Source organism: Leuresthes tenuis, unplaced genomic scaffold (assembly GCF_036924035.1).
Source record: "Leuresthes tenuis unplaced genomic scaffold, fLeuTen1.0.hap1 SCAF_9, whole genome shotgun sequence".
NCBI lineage: Eukaryota > Metazoa > Chordata > Actinopteri > Atheriniformes > Atherinopsidae > Leuresthes > Leuresthes tenuis.
In genome coordinates, this window is record NW_027325363.1 from 2,573,994 (window position 1) to 2,593,440 (window position 19,447).

General features: G+C 43.0%; 1 long non-coding RNA gene across 2 annotated transcripts in view; it reads right to left on the reverse strand.

Annotated features, from left to right (window-relative positions):
• LOC140313905 (uncharacterized) overlaps positions 1–19,447 on the reverse strand; it is a 201,103-nt gene that overhangs the window by 78,638 nt on the left and 103,018 nt on the right. The window contains exon 3 of one of the 2 annotated variants that reach the window (XR_011917102.1): positions 4,794–4,830. The exons of the other annotated variant lie outside the window; for it this stretch is intronic. This is a non-coding gene — a long non-coding RNA (uncharacterized lncRNA). The remainder of the gene's footprint in view (positions 1–4,793; positions 4,831–19,447) is intronic. 2 annotated transcript variants of the gene reach the window in all.

Sequence of the window (19,447 nt, forward strand, 5' to 3'; positions counted from 1 at the left end):
TGCAGAAAGAGGAAGTGAACCGCATAATAATATATAATAACATAACATAATAATAACATAATATAATATTGATATATAACATAATATTATATATGTATTATATACATAACATAATATTGTATCAAGCAACCGGAAAAGAGGCTCGAACTTAGTAAAAATGTGAAAATAAATGAATAAATAAAATTGTGGTCGTCCCACAGTTTCAAATGAAAGTGCTGCTGCTTGTGAGCCTGCAGAAAGAGGAAGTGAACCGCAGTGAGGAGCCTGAAGTCGGGGTTTTGACTTCTGCCCGTGAGTTCAGTCACATTTTCTGATTGTCTTCTTTGGAAAGAGCTGCTAAAGCTTGACAGTGAAGACAAAATACAGCAACTGGAGGGCCACGGCAGCACCTTCTGCATCGATTATAGAACCGATCGTCAACCCCAGATTAGTCATTTTCTGCAGGCTGCATTGGATGTAATCATGTAGAAGTTACAGCTTAAAATAGAAATAAAAAAGCCATTTTTGGGTCATTTGTTAAACTGTAACACTGACACTGTGGAGTTACATTTATCACCACAAAGATGAAGGCAGCGTGGCGCCAGAGCAGCTTTAAACTCAGTTTAATAGAGTCCAGATCCTGAAACCTGCCATTTAACTCCCTTTTAGTTCCAAACTTAACTTAAGATGTTTCATTAGTGTGTTGTCAGCTGTTTAAATTAATGAGTTGGACGTCAGGAGTTAAGCGAGAGCCCGGCTCTTAGAGGCTGAAGAGTGTTTCCCCCGTTGACAAATTAAATTATTCAATACAAATATGTAGAAGGTTAATGTTAAAAAGGTTAAAGTCTGCTACCCTGAGGGCTGCTGAATTACAGCTGAAGTTAACCTTAAGAGGCTCCCTCTCATACTACAGTTACAGTGTTCAAAAATAACTAATATCTAATGGCTTTGCTGAATCAATTATGTCTTTATTACCTGAGAATTAAGTATTAATATCCGTTTGCACAGCAGGTCCTTCCACCTCGGACAAAAGCCACAGTTTAGGTGCAGAAACGAATGATTCGAAAACCGTCAGCGGAGAAGGAAAATGAGGATAAAAAACGAAGATAAATAAAATAAGCTTTGGTTCGGCTTTTCAAAGACGGAAAACAAGTGGCTTGTTTTCTCTTCAGCGGTTCCTTCAGCCGGCAGATTGCAGCTGAATGATATTTGAGTTGGTTGCTATCTCCAACTTGACCACCAGATGTCAGTAACTGTAACGTAAGTACAGTCGATGAACCACAGGGCGACCGTTAGCTGCAATAATCAGTTCCCCTTCACAGTTATTCAGTGTTGGGAATACATTTCATCCCTTTTAAATACGTCATAAAACAATTCTGCCACCGTGTGACATCTCTGCTTTCTGTCACCTAAAGGCTGCAGCTGATTTTCTATCTAACGGATGACTTATTTACCTCTAAATGAGTGCATACAACAGTCTGGATCAATGATTTGAACACAGCAAGCTGTCTGCTTTATGATCGGAACCCGGGAGTCAGGAGATTATCAGACTGTCTGCTCAATGGAACAATTTTAAGTGGAAGTTAAGCAGCGAAGGACGCATATGTGAGCTAAGAACTACTGAGCAGTCAACACCGGTGGCAGCACTTTCGGTTTGGAGAAGCTGGAAGGAATTATGTTGGGCTGGTGAAGTGAAAACAGAGAAACAAAGACAAATTATCACCAACTTAGCCCTCAAGCTTCAAGCAAAACCGAAATAACAGCTTTTTACAATGTATAACTTTGGTCTCAGATGGTTGTTTTCTGTATTTTTTCAACTAACTGATGTCCAAGCTGCAGGTTTTGCCTGTGCATTACCACCACAGCACGGACATCTATGGCTGAAATGAATAAAGCAGGAGTGTAAACAGCTGTCTGGGGTCAAAGGGACGTATATATGGGGTGCAGCTGAGGTATCAGACTGAGTAAAAAAGTGTGTGTTTATGGTGGTTCAGCCCCAGAACTGCTGTGATTGGGATTAATTCATCCATCCATCCATCTTCTATACCTGCTTAACGGTCACCAGTCCATCACAGGTCAATATAACCACACACACTCACTCTTAAGGACAATTTAGAGACACCAGTTAACCCCGCGGTTCTCAAAGTGTGGGGCGCGCCAAACGGGAGGAAATATTTCCCTTTCATGCCTATCTTTATCCAGACATTCCAACTCTCCCGCATATTGATAGCGACTCCCTGACGCTCGCAGAGTGTGTTTGTGTGACGATAGATGCCCCCCACCCCGCCCCACAGTCGTCAATTTTACCCTTCGCTAAGCCCCGCCCCCCTTGGTTACTGTTGCCAGGCCAGTCAAGCTTTCCTTCATAAGGCGAGAAACATGGAGTTTTTACCGGTACCATTAAGTCACATATCCTCAGAAATTTTTCACACTGGCAACGAGACTAAATACACCTGAGGGACGAAGGGAAACAGGTGGAAACACTTCAGGGAATCAGGGAAGACAAAGAGACGCATGACACGGGAGGAAGGGCAAGGTACCTGAAACTAGAGGAGTTGTTCATTTCAAAATAAAACAGGAAGTGACAAGAGAAGGTACAAAAACCGAAGAGCCTCTGTGAGACCTGACAGAAATGACATCTGACTCCACCCTGAGACTGAGGTTTAAGGCTCAGACTCTGAGTGAATTCTGGTTTGGAGTGGAGAGGGAGTATCCACTCATCGGGCAGAGAGCTGCGTGCATTCTGCTTCCCTTTGCAACATCATATCTCTGTGAGATGGGCTTTTCAGCTGTTGCTTCACTGAAGACAAAATACAGATCTCAGCTGAACATTGAGCATGGCGGTATCAAGCCTGCACCCCCGCTTTGAAAAGATGTGCAATGCAAAACAGGCTCACTGCAGCCACTAATGCAGGGATAACAATCATATGTTCTCTTGTTCACCTGTTTGCCAAATGTATTTCTCTTCTTTTCTTTAACAGATTGCAAAGTTCCACTTTTATTTTCTCTATTTTTGAACTTGATGCAACTTATGACACAGCTGCACTTTTTTTCTTTATTTTTGAACTTGCGGTTATTTGATGTTGTTAGAATTTAGATACAGCACGATGTTGCTTGAAAATGTTAAGCTTGGCGTATTTCACTGGCATTGTGTTGGGACGATGGGGGCCAGGTGGGGCTTGAAAAGTCCCGCTTGTCCAAAGTGGGGAATGAACGAAAAAGTTTGAGAACCTAACAGCATGTTTCTAGATGGGAGGAAGCCGGAGAACCTGGAGAACATGCAGCCTCCACACAGAAAGCCTTGAACCCTCTGCTGTGATTGGACGGTGCAGCCCGGGATTAATTCAATAAAGCAGAAAATAAATAAATACTACATTTAAACATCTATATACTGTCGTACTGAGACTTAAAAAACATTCGCTATCGGCCAACCTGGTGTGGAAAAGTGTTAAGACATGATGGAGGGTCACTTCCTGTCGTGGCTTCATGCTGTGAGGTTCAGAGACAGTGTGAGAATGAACTGACTCAGTTGATTTCGCAGTCAGGTTCTGCCAAACTGGCTCAGGGGCTTTAGGTAACTGTGAAAGGTGCTGTTCCATCTCCTAACAAGCAGAAAGTGAATTCCAGGCGACATCAGCCCTCAGGTGAGGGTTTCTCTCTGATATTTCTCTGCTTAGTGTTGACAAAGAAGATCAAAAACTGCTGATCTGTGCAGATCAAAAGCAGAGGAAAATTAAGCCTGAACCACTTCTATAATTACTCTTCAGTGAAAGTTAATCTTGTTTTATTTTACGCATTGTTTCAGTTCACTTTAGTTTTTCATTGTGCAAACGTTCACTGAAAGGTATTTAATGTGTGAACCGTGTTTCTGAGACCTTCACAAAGCCAGATAAGAGAAGAAGAAAAGACAAGAGAGCACATCCAAAGCGGGGAAACTGAGAATGAAGCAATGTTTTGCAGGATCTGCCTAAAACGGCAGGCAGATTTAAACAGTTTGGCCTCTTTGGAGACCACCAAAAGGCTTCTCCAACTTCCAGCATTGCACATTAATGAGTGAGTCCTGCCAAAGACATCAGACGTTCTCCCACCACGCAGCAGTGACTGTTGGATCTGCTGCTGCACTTTCTCCACCTGCCACCTGTGCAGCTAACAGGCCTGTGGAGGTTTTAATGTTCTCTTCTCGGTGGAAGCTGAAATTAAACGGCGTTTGGTTTAAAAAGCAACAGAAGCCCCAGAACGACAACATGAATATGTGGAAAAAGCAGGCAGGAACCGAGACCTACTTTCCCTTGTGTGGTCAACCACAAGTTTGAGGAGAAAACATCTAAAACTTTCAGGGAAGAGATGCTGGCAGATGAAGGTGAGGACAAAAATAGGATAATAATTCTACACTAAAACCGAGCTGCAGCGGGATTCTCTGAGCTGTGTCAGTCTAAACTCTGAGGAAATGTTCCTCCTCCAACTGTTGCCCCAATAGAGGACAACCCACCCTCCAAGTGTTTCTGTTGTAATTTCCAGGCAGCAAAACCTTTGCATCATTACTGGTTGCATCAGTTTATAAGTAAGGGTCTATATGATGCTATTTACTATGCATTATTTGTGGTAACAGTGACAGCTTTGTCCTGGGCTCCACATGAACTCTGACCAGCAGCAGCTTTCAGGACGAGCGAAGTCCTGACAGAGCGAACACGACACAGTTGTGCAATGAATGCATGTAGAAACGAAACAAACAAACCATCCGACAACCAAATATTCCTGCAGCAGCAACAATCAGCAGCTGTTAAACAGAAAATGACAGGATTCAGGCAACTCACCGATGAAGCTTCACAGTCATCCAATGATCAGTTTTATCTGGAAAAGGCAAAGAACACGTTCCAAGTAAAGATGATGCAAACCAGGAAAGTGTTCAGACTGTGGACCTAATATCCTGGCTGATAACCAAGATGGAGCCGGCTTCCAAAGCTTTTGACTGTGTCTGCATCCAAAGGAGGCACCGCCCCATATTCTTCCCATTAAAGACAGAGACAGTTACTGATGTTGATGAACGACCTATGAAGCTGCATTAAAAAACATTTCAGAAACTGCCCAGTGTAAAAAAAAAAGCCAAAAAAGCTTGAATCAGATGTACTGCTGCTTGTGCATCAGTGAGTAACGTTTGTTTAAATGTGTTGGTGACAGTCTGGTTACCATTTGGAACATCTTAAATGTTGTAAATATTCTAGATCTTTGTCTTATAAGAGCCAGGCTGTGGTCATCTTCAGGCATATGTCTAACAAAAGAGCAAAAGTGGACAAAGTCCAGCTTTAAACACATGTGAATCGGTCCCAGTTACACACAGGCTCAAACCTAGTCTGCTAACCGGACTGATACACGCATTATTACCATCTTACATCACTGCTAAAGGTTATGTTGGTGTCTGTCAAACTGTGTTATCTTTGCTGTTTTTGCAACTAAAGAAATGGGAACAAATGATGTGTCTTTGTGACAGGCTGCTGGTAACAAAGTGCCTAAAGATCCAGTTTAAAATGGCTTCTTTGCTAAGTTGTCTGTTCTGTGTCGACACAACACTGGTTCATCCCTTGAGTTAGGAGCCTTTTTTCTGCCTGAATGGGTCAAAGGTCAGAGTTAAGTGGCTGAACAAAGAAAAAACACTGAAAATGCTCAGGAACAAGGACTGAAGATGAGGGAAAAAGCAGAAAATGTCCAAATAAAAACTGTGAATGAGTTTCAGAAAGCTGCAGAACTGTTGATCAGGACACTTTAAAGCTTCAGAAAGCTGCAGAACTGTTGATCAGGACACTTTAAAGGTTACAGAAAGCTGCAGAACTATTGATCAGGACACTTTAAAGGTTACAGAAAGCTGCAGAACTGTTGATCAGGACACTTTAAAGGTTACAGAAAGCTGCAGAACTATTGATCAGGACACTTTAAAGGTTACAGGAGAGTCTGGAAGAAATGAAGCTGGATCAGGACTCTTGGTGTAATAATTCTGTTCAGATTCTTCAACATAGATGGAGCTAAAGAAATGGGAACAAATGATGTGTCTTTGTGACAGGCTGCTGGTAACAAAGAGCCTAAAGATCCAGTTTAAAATGGCTTCTTTGCTAAGTTGTCTGTTCTGTGTCGACACAACACTGGTTCATCCCTTGAGTTAGGAGCCTTTTTTCTGCCTGAATGGGTCAAAGGTCAGAGTTCAGTGGCTGAACAAAGAAAAAACTGGACTGAAAATGAGTGAAAAAGCAGAAAAATGTCCAAAGAAAAGCTCTGAAAGACCTTCAGAAAGCTGCAGAACTGTTGATCAGGACACTTTAAAGGTTTCAGAAAGCTGCAGAACTGTTGATCAGGACACTTTAAAGGTTTCAGAAAGCTGCAGAACTGTTGATCAGGACACTTTAAAGGTTTCAGAAAGCTGCAGAACTGTTGATCAGGACACTTTTAAGGTTACAGGAAGAAGATATAAAGGAAAGAGGGCTGGATCAATGTTTTAGTGCAATAATGCTAATGAAGGGACAGAAATGCACACCGATATCATGTCAACAGAATAACATTCAACATGTGCTGAATGTTAAATATTTCATGCAGTTTTAAACATGCAGGTGTGCTGACAGCCTCACTAATTAGTAATGATGGCATTTTCTCCATCATTTCTTCAATTCCCTCCCTTTTTTTAGACTGAATCCTTTTACTTTCTTAAATAAGAACATAAAAAACCAAGAGTAGAGGTTTGGGTGGAGCTGAAGCAGCTGATCCAGCTTCTTCATGAAGGTTAACTCCCCATCTCTCCAGGTCAGAGCTCCTATGAGAGGCAAACTCATGAATTAAGCCGGAGCTGAGGTGGCTTGTGGGTCAGCAGCTTATCTCCTGTTTGTGTGGTTTGAAGCAGCTTAGATGTACCTGGATACCCCCTGGACATGAAACTTATTCATCACTGGGGCTCAGCCATGGTTTATCTGTTTGTTTCAAGGCAAAGCAGAGAGGAAACTAATTACACGTAATGCTCTTATCCAAAGGTCCAAAGGAACCTGCAGATAAACTCCTTTTACTGGACCCACAGTTGGGTGAGAAGCAGGTATCTGAAGTTATGATACAACAGTCAACACACGATCAATACCGCGCTGAAGGCCGCGTTACAGGAGGGAAATGAGGCCAGATTGTGGTTGTAATTGTCATTTTTCCGGCCTCTATCATAAAACTACAACCATTTGTGGTCTGGAACACTGGGAGTATTATTAAGGTGTTTCATAAGAGAAAGAAAAGTCAAATCATGACTCTGGCAGCGGTACTGATCACCTGGATTGATCATGAAATAGATTCCCTCACTGTGACAGGCCTAATGGAAGGAAAAACGCCATCTAATCTGGTTCAGTTTCACCACACAGATGAGGAGGAGGAGAACTATTCTTACAGCTGAAGAAGTCAACAAAGCCTCCATTCTAACCAGGTCACAGATGATCAATCAAGTCACACTTTGATGCTGTTGCAGTAACAGATAAAATAAGTCCACAGTGAGGCAGAACCATCTGGATGCATCCAGTCCAGAGCAGATAAAAGCATCCCTGTATATCCACACTGAGTACATGCATTACACAAATGTGTTCACACTTGATAAAGGAATTCCTGAATCCCCGCTGGAGCCCTGGGCTCCTGTGGAGCAGCAGAATGCGCCGTAGTATCATGAGGACTGTTCACCATGTGTGCTCAACCCCTGCCTCTGATTTCCTGCCAGGCTGTTCAACACGCCTCCAAACGTCCACAACGCCTCCGTCCTGTTCCAGGAGTTCACCGTCTGCAGCCTCCTCTTCACTCCTCCATCTCAGCAGAATGACAACACAGCGGAGTGCGGCATGAAGAGGAAAACCCTTCTGAGCCATTAGGAGACGGACGGGATGGAGTGTTTACAGCGAGCCGGCCTCCTTCTGCTCCCTCCTCTCTGACGCTTCATGGCTTTCTCTCCCCACTCTGCTGTTTCCATCATTACCGAGTCTTCCTCTCCATCCCGGACCAACTCCCTCCTCCCTTCATCAGCTCTCCCTCCATGTCAGCGGCTTTTCTGTCTTTGCACTTTCTGTAAATTATCTCTGCAGTAAATTGGCTGCAATAAGTGGATAATAGTCACACATTATTGAGTGGTTGCTCTTTCATTTTCAACAACAGTTTGTCTGTGACTCATCTGTGTGCAGAACAGCGTTTACAAATGCCAACACGGAAACCTTCAGCTGTGTGCCGCTTCTTATCGTCTTCATGCCTCCATCTCCAGGAGACGAGCAAAACGAAGGCACCAAATGTGACGAAGCTTCAGATTTACAGCAAATACAAGCGATGGGACGAGATATGCCAACTCTGAAAGGTAATTACTGCACATCTTGATGTGTCAGTCACAAACTGATCAACAGTGAACTGTAATAAACTGGAACCATTTACAGCCATCAGCGCCATGAATCTACGAAGGAAAAGTTCCATATTATCGCCCTAAAAGCCAAGATGGAGGAATCCGTGGTCATAGATGCTGTTTAGTGAGTTTTAGTTCATACTTAATACATGATGTGTCGCGGCCTTAGAACACAAACAGGGTCGGTTCAGATGACTTTTATTAAATAAATAAAGCACAGCAAGACAAGGCAGGATGAGGATCTCAGAGCAAATGATGAGGCTGTGGATTATAATTACAATGAATTGAATTCCAATTGGCTTGAATTGGACTTTATTATTTAAGTGCCTTGAGATGACAATTGTTGTAATCTGGCGCTTTATAAATAAAATTGAATTGAATTGAATTGAATTGTGAAAATCCTAAATCCTCAGTAAATATGTCTGAGAATGAGCTATGAAAGATAACCAAACAAACTCAGGCTCTCCTAATGAGGCGGATTTAAACAAAGGACGCTCTGTGAAAAACCGAGGCACTGAAACTTTAACTGGAAACATAAAATGCACCTTTAATGGTGCTTTTACAAAATGAAAACACAAAAGACTTTAGGAGGAACTATGAAACATTACAAATAAAAAAAATCACCAAAAACAGGAACAGAACGGAGCTATGAAACTTACCGTGAGTTAATAAATGCATAAACTATGACTATGGATAAATTCCAAATAAATACGCTCTGCAGGCGTGAGGCAAGACAATGATTCAGGACTCGAGTGATGAAGGTCGTAACAACAGACTGGCACAGGACAAAGGGAGACTATCTGAGAACCAAGGGGAACAGCTGGAAACACTTTGGGAATCAGGGAAGACACGGGAGGAAGGGCAAGATACCTGGAACGAGAGGGGAAGGTTAGAATTTCAAAATAAAACAGGAAGTGACGAGACAAGACATGAAACTGTGACACGATGCAAGAAAAGGCAACATGATTCAGACTCATTAAAGAAGGCCTATTTGTACGGAACAATTCAACGAGAAGGTGATTTAGAGAGACATTAAAACAGAAGAAATAAAAAGCAGGATTTAAAATTTAAACAGAAGAAAGAAATAAGAACAATAGATAAAATCAGGAGTTAAAACATGATTCCGTTTTGAAACTCAAGCTTATTCAAATGCAGCTGAAAATAGATGTTTCTTCAGCCTGGACTTAAATACTGAGAGTTTCAGCTGATCTGAGGCTTTCTGGGAGTTTGTTCCAGACATGTGGAGCATAGAAGCTGAATGCAGCTTCTCCAGGTCTGGTTCTGACTCTGGGAACTGATAAAGAACCGGATCCAGATGACCTGAGGGGTCTGGAAGGTTCATAGTGGGTCAGGAGGTCACTGATGTATTTTGGACCATTCAGAGCTTTATGGACCAGCATCAGAACTTTAACTTTAAAGTTAAACTTTAAAGAAGAGCAAACATGAGGCGAATTCAGCATTGATAAATCAAAAGAACAAACATCTTCAGATCCAGGTTGCTTTATGGGTTATTTGAATTTATTTACACGCCATATTGCGTTCCCGTTTGTCCCGAGTCGTTTGTGATCACTCAAGCTTCTAAAGATTATATTATATCATATATATTATAGATACATCATATATATTATATTATATTATAGCTCAAGCCACAGTTATAGGAAGGGCAAGATACCTGGAACGAGAGGGGAAGGTTAGTATTTCAAAATAAAACAGGAAGTGACGAGACAAGACATGAAACTGAACCTAAATCGTGACACGATGCAAGAAAAGGCAACATGATTCAGACTCATTAAAGAAGAGCAAACATGAGGCGAATTCAGCATTGATAAATCAAAAGAACAAACATCTTCAGATCCAGGTTGCTTTACGGGGTATTTGAATTTATTTACACGCCATATTGAGCCACACGCTGCAGTCTTAAGGATAGACAGCAGGTGTCGCTGCTGAGAAAATGACAGAAATTTAGAAAAATCAAGGGGAAGTACAGCATGTGCACACGAACTGTGTCGAGCAGAAATATCTGCTTTTGTTGGCTTACGAGCCAAGTGTTTCTGGTACTAAACAACCTAACTTTAATCCGACGTGAGGTGCCTTTTTCCCAGAGAGGATCCTTCCTGTGTCATCCTCACATAAAGCCACACAATGCTGCCTCTCTCATCCACAGTTTCCACAAAGGTTTTGTGCTTTGACAGGAATTCATTTTGACGGGTGAAAAGCCAACGTTTCGGCTTGTGATGACCTGTCACTTTCACCTGTATGAGACACAAAAGACCAGCTCTGTGAGGACTGAACCCAGCCCAGCAGGGTTTCACGCATTAGTTTTTGGGATAATCAAAACCCAAGCTATTCCACGGATGCTTATTTCTCAGATAAATGGTGTTTCGGTGCCTTTCTCCTTGGCCCACTTTCCCGCTCCCCCTCCCTCAGTTAGCAGGCACTGTCATCCATCCTGTATATTTAAGATGGACAATTTCAGGAGGTTATTAGGATGAAGAGGCCGAGCCTGAATGCAAGTCAATCCTGATATTAAGGTAATTCATCACAGTATTGACGCCTCACACTTGCCACAGTCTGCCTCAGTGCTGTGTCTTATAACATGTGTGTGTGTGTGTTTAAATGCACGGATGTGTGCATGCAGCTCAAGACTCGGGGCTTAATATTGCTTCATAACAGACTATTAAGCCCACTCCATCTCCCCCCTCCACCCGCTTCACCCTGTTTTGTCACAGGCACAATAAAATATCCCAGCATGCCGCGAGCAAACGCCGCTGCTGCCGCTGTTTGTTGAGCACGACTGATCGATGGGGGCTGTGAATATTTTCAACTCGTCTCTGTCCTGTTGCACAAAGCCATCGATCTGGCCTCAACTACACGCCTTTAAAGGCTCAAAGGTGAGTGGTGAGAGCAACAGGGAGGCGGACCGGGGGCTCCTCGAAACGTCACGGAACCCACTTAACACCTGCAGTTCGATTGGGTTGCTGCCATTCCGACATCTTAATTTTTTATTAAACGTCCCGCCATTCCGACACTTTTTTCCTCCTATGGTCGGAATGGCGGTATGTTTTTTTTTTTTAACATACCGCCATTCCGACAGTTCCTTTTAATAGCCTATTTTTTACCCAAAACATTTTACACTAATGAAGGCGCGCGCCGGCATATCAGCCTCGCAAACAAACTTTAATAATTTATTATCAAAATACCCTGAAATGTCAAATATGAAAATACAGATATTAATGTAACTCTGGAGAGACTGAAACTGATTAAGCAGAAATACAGTGTCAGTGAGCTGTCAGCAGCCAGCTGGAGCGGAGCTCTCCACAGAGCCCATGCGTCTTTTGCACGCTGTCATCATATGCAAAAGTAATAATTGCAATTACAGATATCACGGCTACTGCACAGGACACAGTTGCGAGCACTCTGCCTTGCCTTGCCAATAGGAGAAGAGAGAAATGACAGCATAGAACGTATAAAACACAACAAAATGCAGTAAAAACGTTTATTCATGTAATTCACGTGATTTATGAGAACTCGCTCCAATTATGGGAAGCGCGGATGGGCTTTGCGCATTTGGCACAAACACACAGCCGTTGCGCAAGGCTTTATACAGCCCGTTGATATCTTAAGGACCTAACTGGTCACACCTGGGAGTAAATGTCATGTAGAGATTGTTTTTACATGACATTACAGTTGAACATATAGCTTTCATCCACATTCCAACGCGGGGGAGCCCGAAGACGCATGTGCCAGACGCACATAGGCATGCGTAAAACCAATTTTGACCACTTCATGCTGTTTATTTGCTTTCTTTTAGTTAACTTTCGTTTCTTTTGGATTCTTGTGCGTGTTATGGAGCCGTTTCGGTCCATATTTGTAAGCCTTTTTTTCCTGGATTAAATTTTCGGAAGTTGAAACAAGTGGCATTGGAGTGTGTGATTGAAAACCACCGCGGACTGCTTCTCCTCCTCCAGTTGCCGAGACTTTGTGTTTTTAATTATCTGTAAACATGCGTTAAACATATTAATTGCATGAACAGAAAGAAGGGACTCGCCTGTTGAGTAACGCACATTTCCTTATACTGAAAGCCTTGTCGGAATAGCGGTATTTCGGAATGGGTGTTGCCACCCGCTCACTTAATATGTGCACGACAGCTGGGGGAAGAGGAGGAAAAAAAGAGGTGCAAATGTCAAATTATTTAACCGAAAACCAGGAGGATCTGCACACATTTATGCAGAACTGACACGTTTACAGGGAACATTTAGCTTGGGCTAATGTGTTTACCAGTTAGCATCCATCTCATTTCTTTTTAATCAGGCCATCTCAGCCGTGTGTTATATTCTAGAAATACTATTATTCAGGATCATTTTGGGTTGCTCAGCAATATAATGACTGATGTTGCATGACTGTTTTATTTAAAGATGGATTCTACATTATGTGGCATTAACGTAGCATGCTAGCATGTAGCATTCAAATAGATTTTTTTTAAAAGACGGTGGATTTGTTTTCCTAACTCAATTATTTCTATTAGTATTATGTTTATCATGCACATAATCAATCAAAAGTATTTATAACTTGTACAAATACATTGCAGTTCATGAAAATAATGATAATAAAAGGCTGCAGTATCGTGATACTTTGTCTGGTATAGTATCATGGTTATTTATTTTGGTACCATGACAACTCTAGTCAGTCGTTTAATTTGGTGTTTGCCCCCAGAATAGATATTTCCTGTAATATTTGAGCAGTAAAGATAACAGTCCTTCTATAATCACTCCTCTGCAGCACATAAGAAAGCCTCCTTCATCTCTCTGCCGTTGAGCTTGTTGTCAGTGAACTTCCCGAAGAGTTAGCATTGTTAAATCAGGCAAATCAAACTTGTTTTCATGCTCCAACTCTTTTCTTTCAGGAGACAAAGGCCTTATTTTTAGCTGCCTAATGCTCAAACACACACACTGCACCGTCATGCTTGATTGGGAGGACAAACTCTCCCATAGATGCTCCAGCCTCTCCCTGACTGCCTTATTGAGATCAGGAGATGGATGCCACAGCATTTCTTTAATATTTATGCAGTCATGTTGTTTTGACCGAACAGCACCAGCAGGACCCCCTGCAGCGACTTTCCAGTTTCTTTCCCTAAAATCCGGCCTGTTCTGTCAAAACAAAGCCTTGAAACAGCGATGCATGCTTCTATAAGCACTCCACCCAATTACTGCTCTTCTTTTAGGAACCAACCAGGGCTCCATTGCTCGCCTGCTGCTGGTGCAAAATGCCACCGTCTGTTTTTTAACTGGCTCAAGAAAGAAAGAGCGTATCACCCCAATTTTGGCTTCCTTTTCACTTTCAAGTTCACTCTAAACTGCTCCTGGTTCCTGGTTTGAATCCCGGCTGGAGCCTTTCTGTTTGCATGCATGGGTTCTCGCTGGGTGCTCCAGGTTCCTCCCACCGTCCAAAAGGATGGATATCAGGTTATCAGCTGAACTGGGGACTCTAAATTGATGGGACCTGAACCTAAATCAGTAAAAGTTGGGACGAAATGGAAAATAGAAAAGTGTGAACTCAGAATGTTTCAGGTTTTGTCTCATCAGCTTAATTTCAATTGTTATCATCCATCCAATTTTACATTTCAAGCACGGGCTGGGGGGGGGTTTAGAGCTAATAATGAGGCAAGATGTCAAATCAAACAGCTGATCTGGTCCTAAAGCAAGTTTAAAACAAAGTTCCTCAGAGAAAGACTGGAAGGGATCTGCATATTTCTGCCTCTACAGAGCAGAATATCATTAAAGCATTCAGGGAATCTGGAGGAGTTTCAGTGTAAAGGACGAGGGAGCAAGCCTAAGCTGGACCCCGTGACCTCTGACCCCTCAGACGCTGCATCAAGAACCGTCATTCATCAGCAGCTGATAGAAGCACATGGACAAGGGATTACTGTGGGAACCTTTGTCCAGCACCACAATACAGAGTTCCATTCACAAGCTTTACTGTGCAGGAAAGAAGCCTGATGTTAACCTCGTCCACTTCTCTGGGCTCGGAGGCGTCTGGGATGGACCGTCACACGGTGGAAACGTGTGCTGTGGTCAGACCCATCAGTATTCCACATCTTTGTTGGAAGAAATGGAGCAAAGAGCAAAAGCAGCATCCAGCCTGCTGTCAGCAGCCAGTCCCTGCAGCCAGGCTCTGTGATGGTATGGGGTTGGATCAGGGGGCAAAGCTCATTTCCACTTCTGTGACGGCAGCATTAATGCAGAAAAGCTCACTGAGATTTGAACCTTTGCTTAGAAAATGTACGTATATGAGCAAATAAAGTCAAGCTGACGAGACAAAGCATGAAATATCTTTAGCTCAAAGTGTCTGCAGGTAAATGAAAGTATTCAACTTGTGTGCCAGTTAGGGTTCACTTATATCCTCTGTGTTATGATACCTGAGAGGTTCCCTGACAGCTGCTGATTGTGGGAGAAGCTCCACACACTGTGACAGCTTCAGATGCCAGTGTGGGTGACCCTAAAACACGGAGCAGTCTTATTTCAGAGGACCTCTTTCAAAGCCAATACCCAGAGAAGTGTGGGACTCATTAAAAATCTAATGGTACCTATCAGCTCCGCTGGATCAAGAGTCTTTAACCTTCTCCAGGCTGGAACTCCCCAAGCTACACTCAGGCTCATTAAACCACACAGTATAACCTCCTCACAGCTGAACGCTGACCAAACAAGAAGGTCGAACCACCAACCACCTCATTAACAAGCTGGCATTTAAGAAAACATGTGAAAAATAGAAAAATATGGTCTCATTCGAAGTTTAACCGCAAAAAAACCAGAAATTCACATCTATAATCACACAAATAAATGGCTAAAATGTTGAATTAGTTCAGTTGAATGTGAAGGGAAGCAGAAACCTCCTTACTGTCAGTTAAAAAACTCTCAAATGTGTGAAAATAAATCGAATTTGACATTAAATTTCAGTTTTTTTAAAGCAGAAATATGACCTCTTTTTCAAGCTGTGGTTATTTTTTTTAACTTTTCAGCTCTTTGGTCACGGTATCCGACTGCTGTGCTGTTTATTCCTGTCACTTTAGACTTCCTCAGAGGAATTCTGCCTTTCTGGACAGGAATAGACTGAATTAACCCTAATATATACTCTAATATATGCTCCCATCCTATTAACCCACTCAGGCTTCTTTTTTCCACCCCTTTTCCACTGTCTTTTCCAGCTGCGACCTTTGACCTCTGTGACACGTCCTCTCTGTAAAACCTTCTACTCTCTCCGCATCCTTCCATCTTTAGAGTCAGTGCCGTTCACTGTTGAATGAAACATTTTCATTCTGTAATTGATTCAAAGAGTTTTATCCTTAGATATAATATTGAATTTGACATTTCACGGCTCCTGGGAAAACTAACAGGCCCTCAGCGAGCCATCAAAGTGAAATTCAATATGAGTAATGTGTATTAAAACCTGAGATGTGCAATATTATTAGATTGAGGACAGAATATGGTAGTTTTAATATTGCTCTATTACCTGAAGGGCATTCGATGCCGTGATAATGGATACAACGATATTGAATAAAGGAAATCAGGCAAAGATGAACCCTATCGGTGGGAAATAAGACTTTCTAATCACAGAACTATTCGGGTGCGACTCCCTGCAACCGATACCCTGATTTCCAATTATCCCAACAGTATGGAGAGATATGAGGGAAGAATCTGGTCCTCTCGGTGGCCTGAACTCTGCCGCTGAAAAGCACAAAAAGTAGTTCCCACACCAGGATGTTTCCTTTCACAAACTAATGAGCAGATTCCATCTAAAAATCTGAATCTGAGCAGAAGTTTGCAGCGTCTTTCGTCCCCTGAAGGAGTCCCTGTAGTTTCACAGAGTGCTGCTCGGCAACATTTTAATCAGGACACGATGACAGATCGGGGTGTTTCCGTCTCGGTGCATCCTGTTCCACTGAGCCCATTTGTCTCGTCTCAGATGTCGTTAGGTTGGTGGTTTCCAACCTGCTCACACATCTCACGCTCAATCATCAGCTTAACATGACTTCCCAGCAAGCAGCTGCATCGCTGCAGCATCCTTACAGCGCTGCTGCCGCGGTGGAAGTCAATAATTTGATGACTTATTGTAGTACAGGCACACAGCGCATGTTCTCTCACCTTCCTCTCACTGTATCAAGGCCATTGATTGCGGCCCGTGACATTTAGATGCACAGCAACAGCTTACACGGCAGGTCTTTTCACTCCTGTGTTGCTCCGACTTAATTGGCTGAATAAGTCCTCGTCTCACGGTGACAGCCAATGAGGTGTGAATAAGAGGCGACTGCTGACTGTACCGGTGAGGCAGCCTGACAGATGGATGCTACACACACCAGCAGAGTCTTATTATTTCCCTGTATGTACAGCAGCTCTTTAACAGATGAGCTAAAACACATTTGACATATGAAAAGACACAGAAAGAGCGTGGAGAGCGGAGCGGTGACCTGCTGCAGCTGGCGAGTGACGCCACACAAACACAGCAAAGCACAAACGGCGGTTCCTGTGCTGATGAGAGAAGACATTCATCTGCCAAAGGTCTGGATCTGAACGACAACACCACCTCATTCGCTCTCCTTCAATTGATGTCACAACCTCCATCAGTGGCCGGTTTGCTCTGGTCATCTCTCGTCCTTCTTCATTTGGAGCTCTGGGCAGCGAGCTGTGGGTGCATCACATGACAGACTCTGCTGCATCATATCAGGCAGGAAGGAAACCCATAACTCTGCAGCAGAACAGCACACCTGCATCGGACTTCTCTTTCTGCTGCCATTCGTGATAAAGCTCGTGTCTGTAATATAAGCCGTGGGCTGACCCGGGGGGCTCAGGTGGGTCGAACCATGAAAAGCAGACTGACTGTGTTGTTGTTTATGGAAAATATGTTCAGATGGCGACGGTTACCAGCCCAGCCATCATTTACCTAGAGTGCTGCAGCTTTCTATGTCTGTTAAAACTTTAATACAGTTGGAATAAGAAGACAGATTTGTGGAAAGATGTGTTTGGGGTGACCTGCTGCCAACATCACAAACTACCAGCTGAGCCACAGAAATGATGCTTTACATTTCTTAAAGGTATTATATCTATCACAGAGTCAGCTAATCCTCACTGAATTTTACTATTTTTAACCTTCAAAGTTGGTTCATACTTCGAGTCTTTACTATTTAACGTCTCCTGCAGCCCTTCCAGTCCTTTTCTAACTGTGCTGCTATGACCTTTGACCTTTAACATGCTAACTGAGGCCTGGAGAGTCTGAGATGTAGCTCTGGGCTTTTTCACCTTGGGGTGACCTTTAACCTTTAACATGCTAACTGAGGCCTGTAGAGTCTGAGATGTAGCTCTGGGCTTTTTCACCTTGGGGTGACCTTTAACCTTTAACATGCTAACTGAGGCCTGTAGAGTCTGAGATGTAGCTCTGGGCTTCTTCACCTTGGGGTGACCTTTAACCTTTAACATGCTAACTGAGGCCTGTAGAGTCTGAGATGTAGCTCTGGGCTTTTTCACCTTGGGGTGACCTTTAACCTTTAGCATGCTAACTGAGGCCTGTAGAGTCTGAGATGTAGCTCTGGGCTTTTTCACCTTGGGGTGACCTTTAACCTTTAACATGCTAACTGAGGCCTGTAGAGTCTGAGATGTATGACCTTTAACCTTTAACATGCTAACTGAGGCCTGTAGAGTCTGAGATGTAGCTCTGGGCTTTTTCACCTTGGGGTGACCTTTAACCTTTAACATGCTAACTGAGGCATGTAGAGTCTGAGATGTAGCTCTGGGCTTTTTCACCTTGGGGTGAACTTTAACCTTTAGCATGCTAACTGAGGCCTGTAGAGTCTGAGATGTAGCTCTGGGCTTTTTCACCTTGGGGTGACCTTTAACCTTTAACATGCTAACTGAGGCCTGTAGAGTCTGAGATGTAGCTCTGGGCTTTTTCACCTTGGGGTGACCTTTAACCTTTAACATGCTAACTGAGGCCTGTAGAGTCTGAGATGTAGCTCTGGGCTTTTTCACCTTGGGGTGACCTTTAACCTTTAACATGCTAACTGAGGCCTGTAGAGTCTGAGATGTAGCTCTGGGCTTCTTCACCTTGGGGTGAACTTGCTGGGACGTCCACTCCTGGGAAGATTGACAGCTGTCCTGAATGTTTTCCACTTGTGAATAATCTTTCTCTCTGTGGAATGATGGACTCCAGATAGTTTGGAAATAAAGTTATAATCAGTTGTTTTTACACGTAGTCACGACTTACAGAATTTAACACGGAAACAGGTCATCTGATTTGAGTTTTAATCATCATTTAAAGGACTACTATTCTGCTTTCTTTTAGCTATGAACTAAAAATACTTAAATGTCTTAATATTTGCAAAGCAGCTATTCAACCTCAATGCCTTTCCCACAACAGACAGCCTCAATCTCCTGTAGACTCAGGATTTAAACCGCACTAAGCTCTCAGTGTTCTCTAAAATATGCAGTAGACTGACATTTACTGCTAATGTCAGCTCAAGTAGAAAAGTAAAAGAGGTTCCCGGAGGACAGGAGGCCTCACTGAATGCTGAATCCATCTCTTCTCCGACCTCTTCAGCTGAAACTGCGACTGTTGTCCAATGTGAGGCTACGCAGTTGTTTGTCTATTAGCAGCGCTTATCACACCAGGCCACCCATGTCAATAAAAGTCATTACATAAAACGAGCGGCTCATCATCAGGGCACTGCCCTGCTCATCAGCACAGCCAAGTCCAATTCATCACCAGCGTTTATGAAACTTCATCATCTTTTAAAATCTGTGTGGGCGGCTCCGTGGCTGCGGGGAACGGCCAGAGTCTGAGCCCAGAGGTCATTTAGCAGCAGTCGCTCCGGTTCATCAAGCTAAAATAAGACTTTTATTTGCTCATATTAGGATTTATAATGTGCTCTTAGTCCATTTTAACAGCTTCGCAAAGAAACACGTCATGAAACGTGGAAAAGATCGACCAAGGTAAAGGTTTGGGGGAGTTTTTGAAGCTATACTCCATACATCGACGGCACTTTGCAGTTATTTTTGATTGCTTGTGTACTGCTGGCCTCGCTAAAGACTTTCT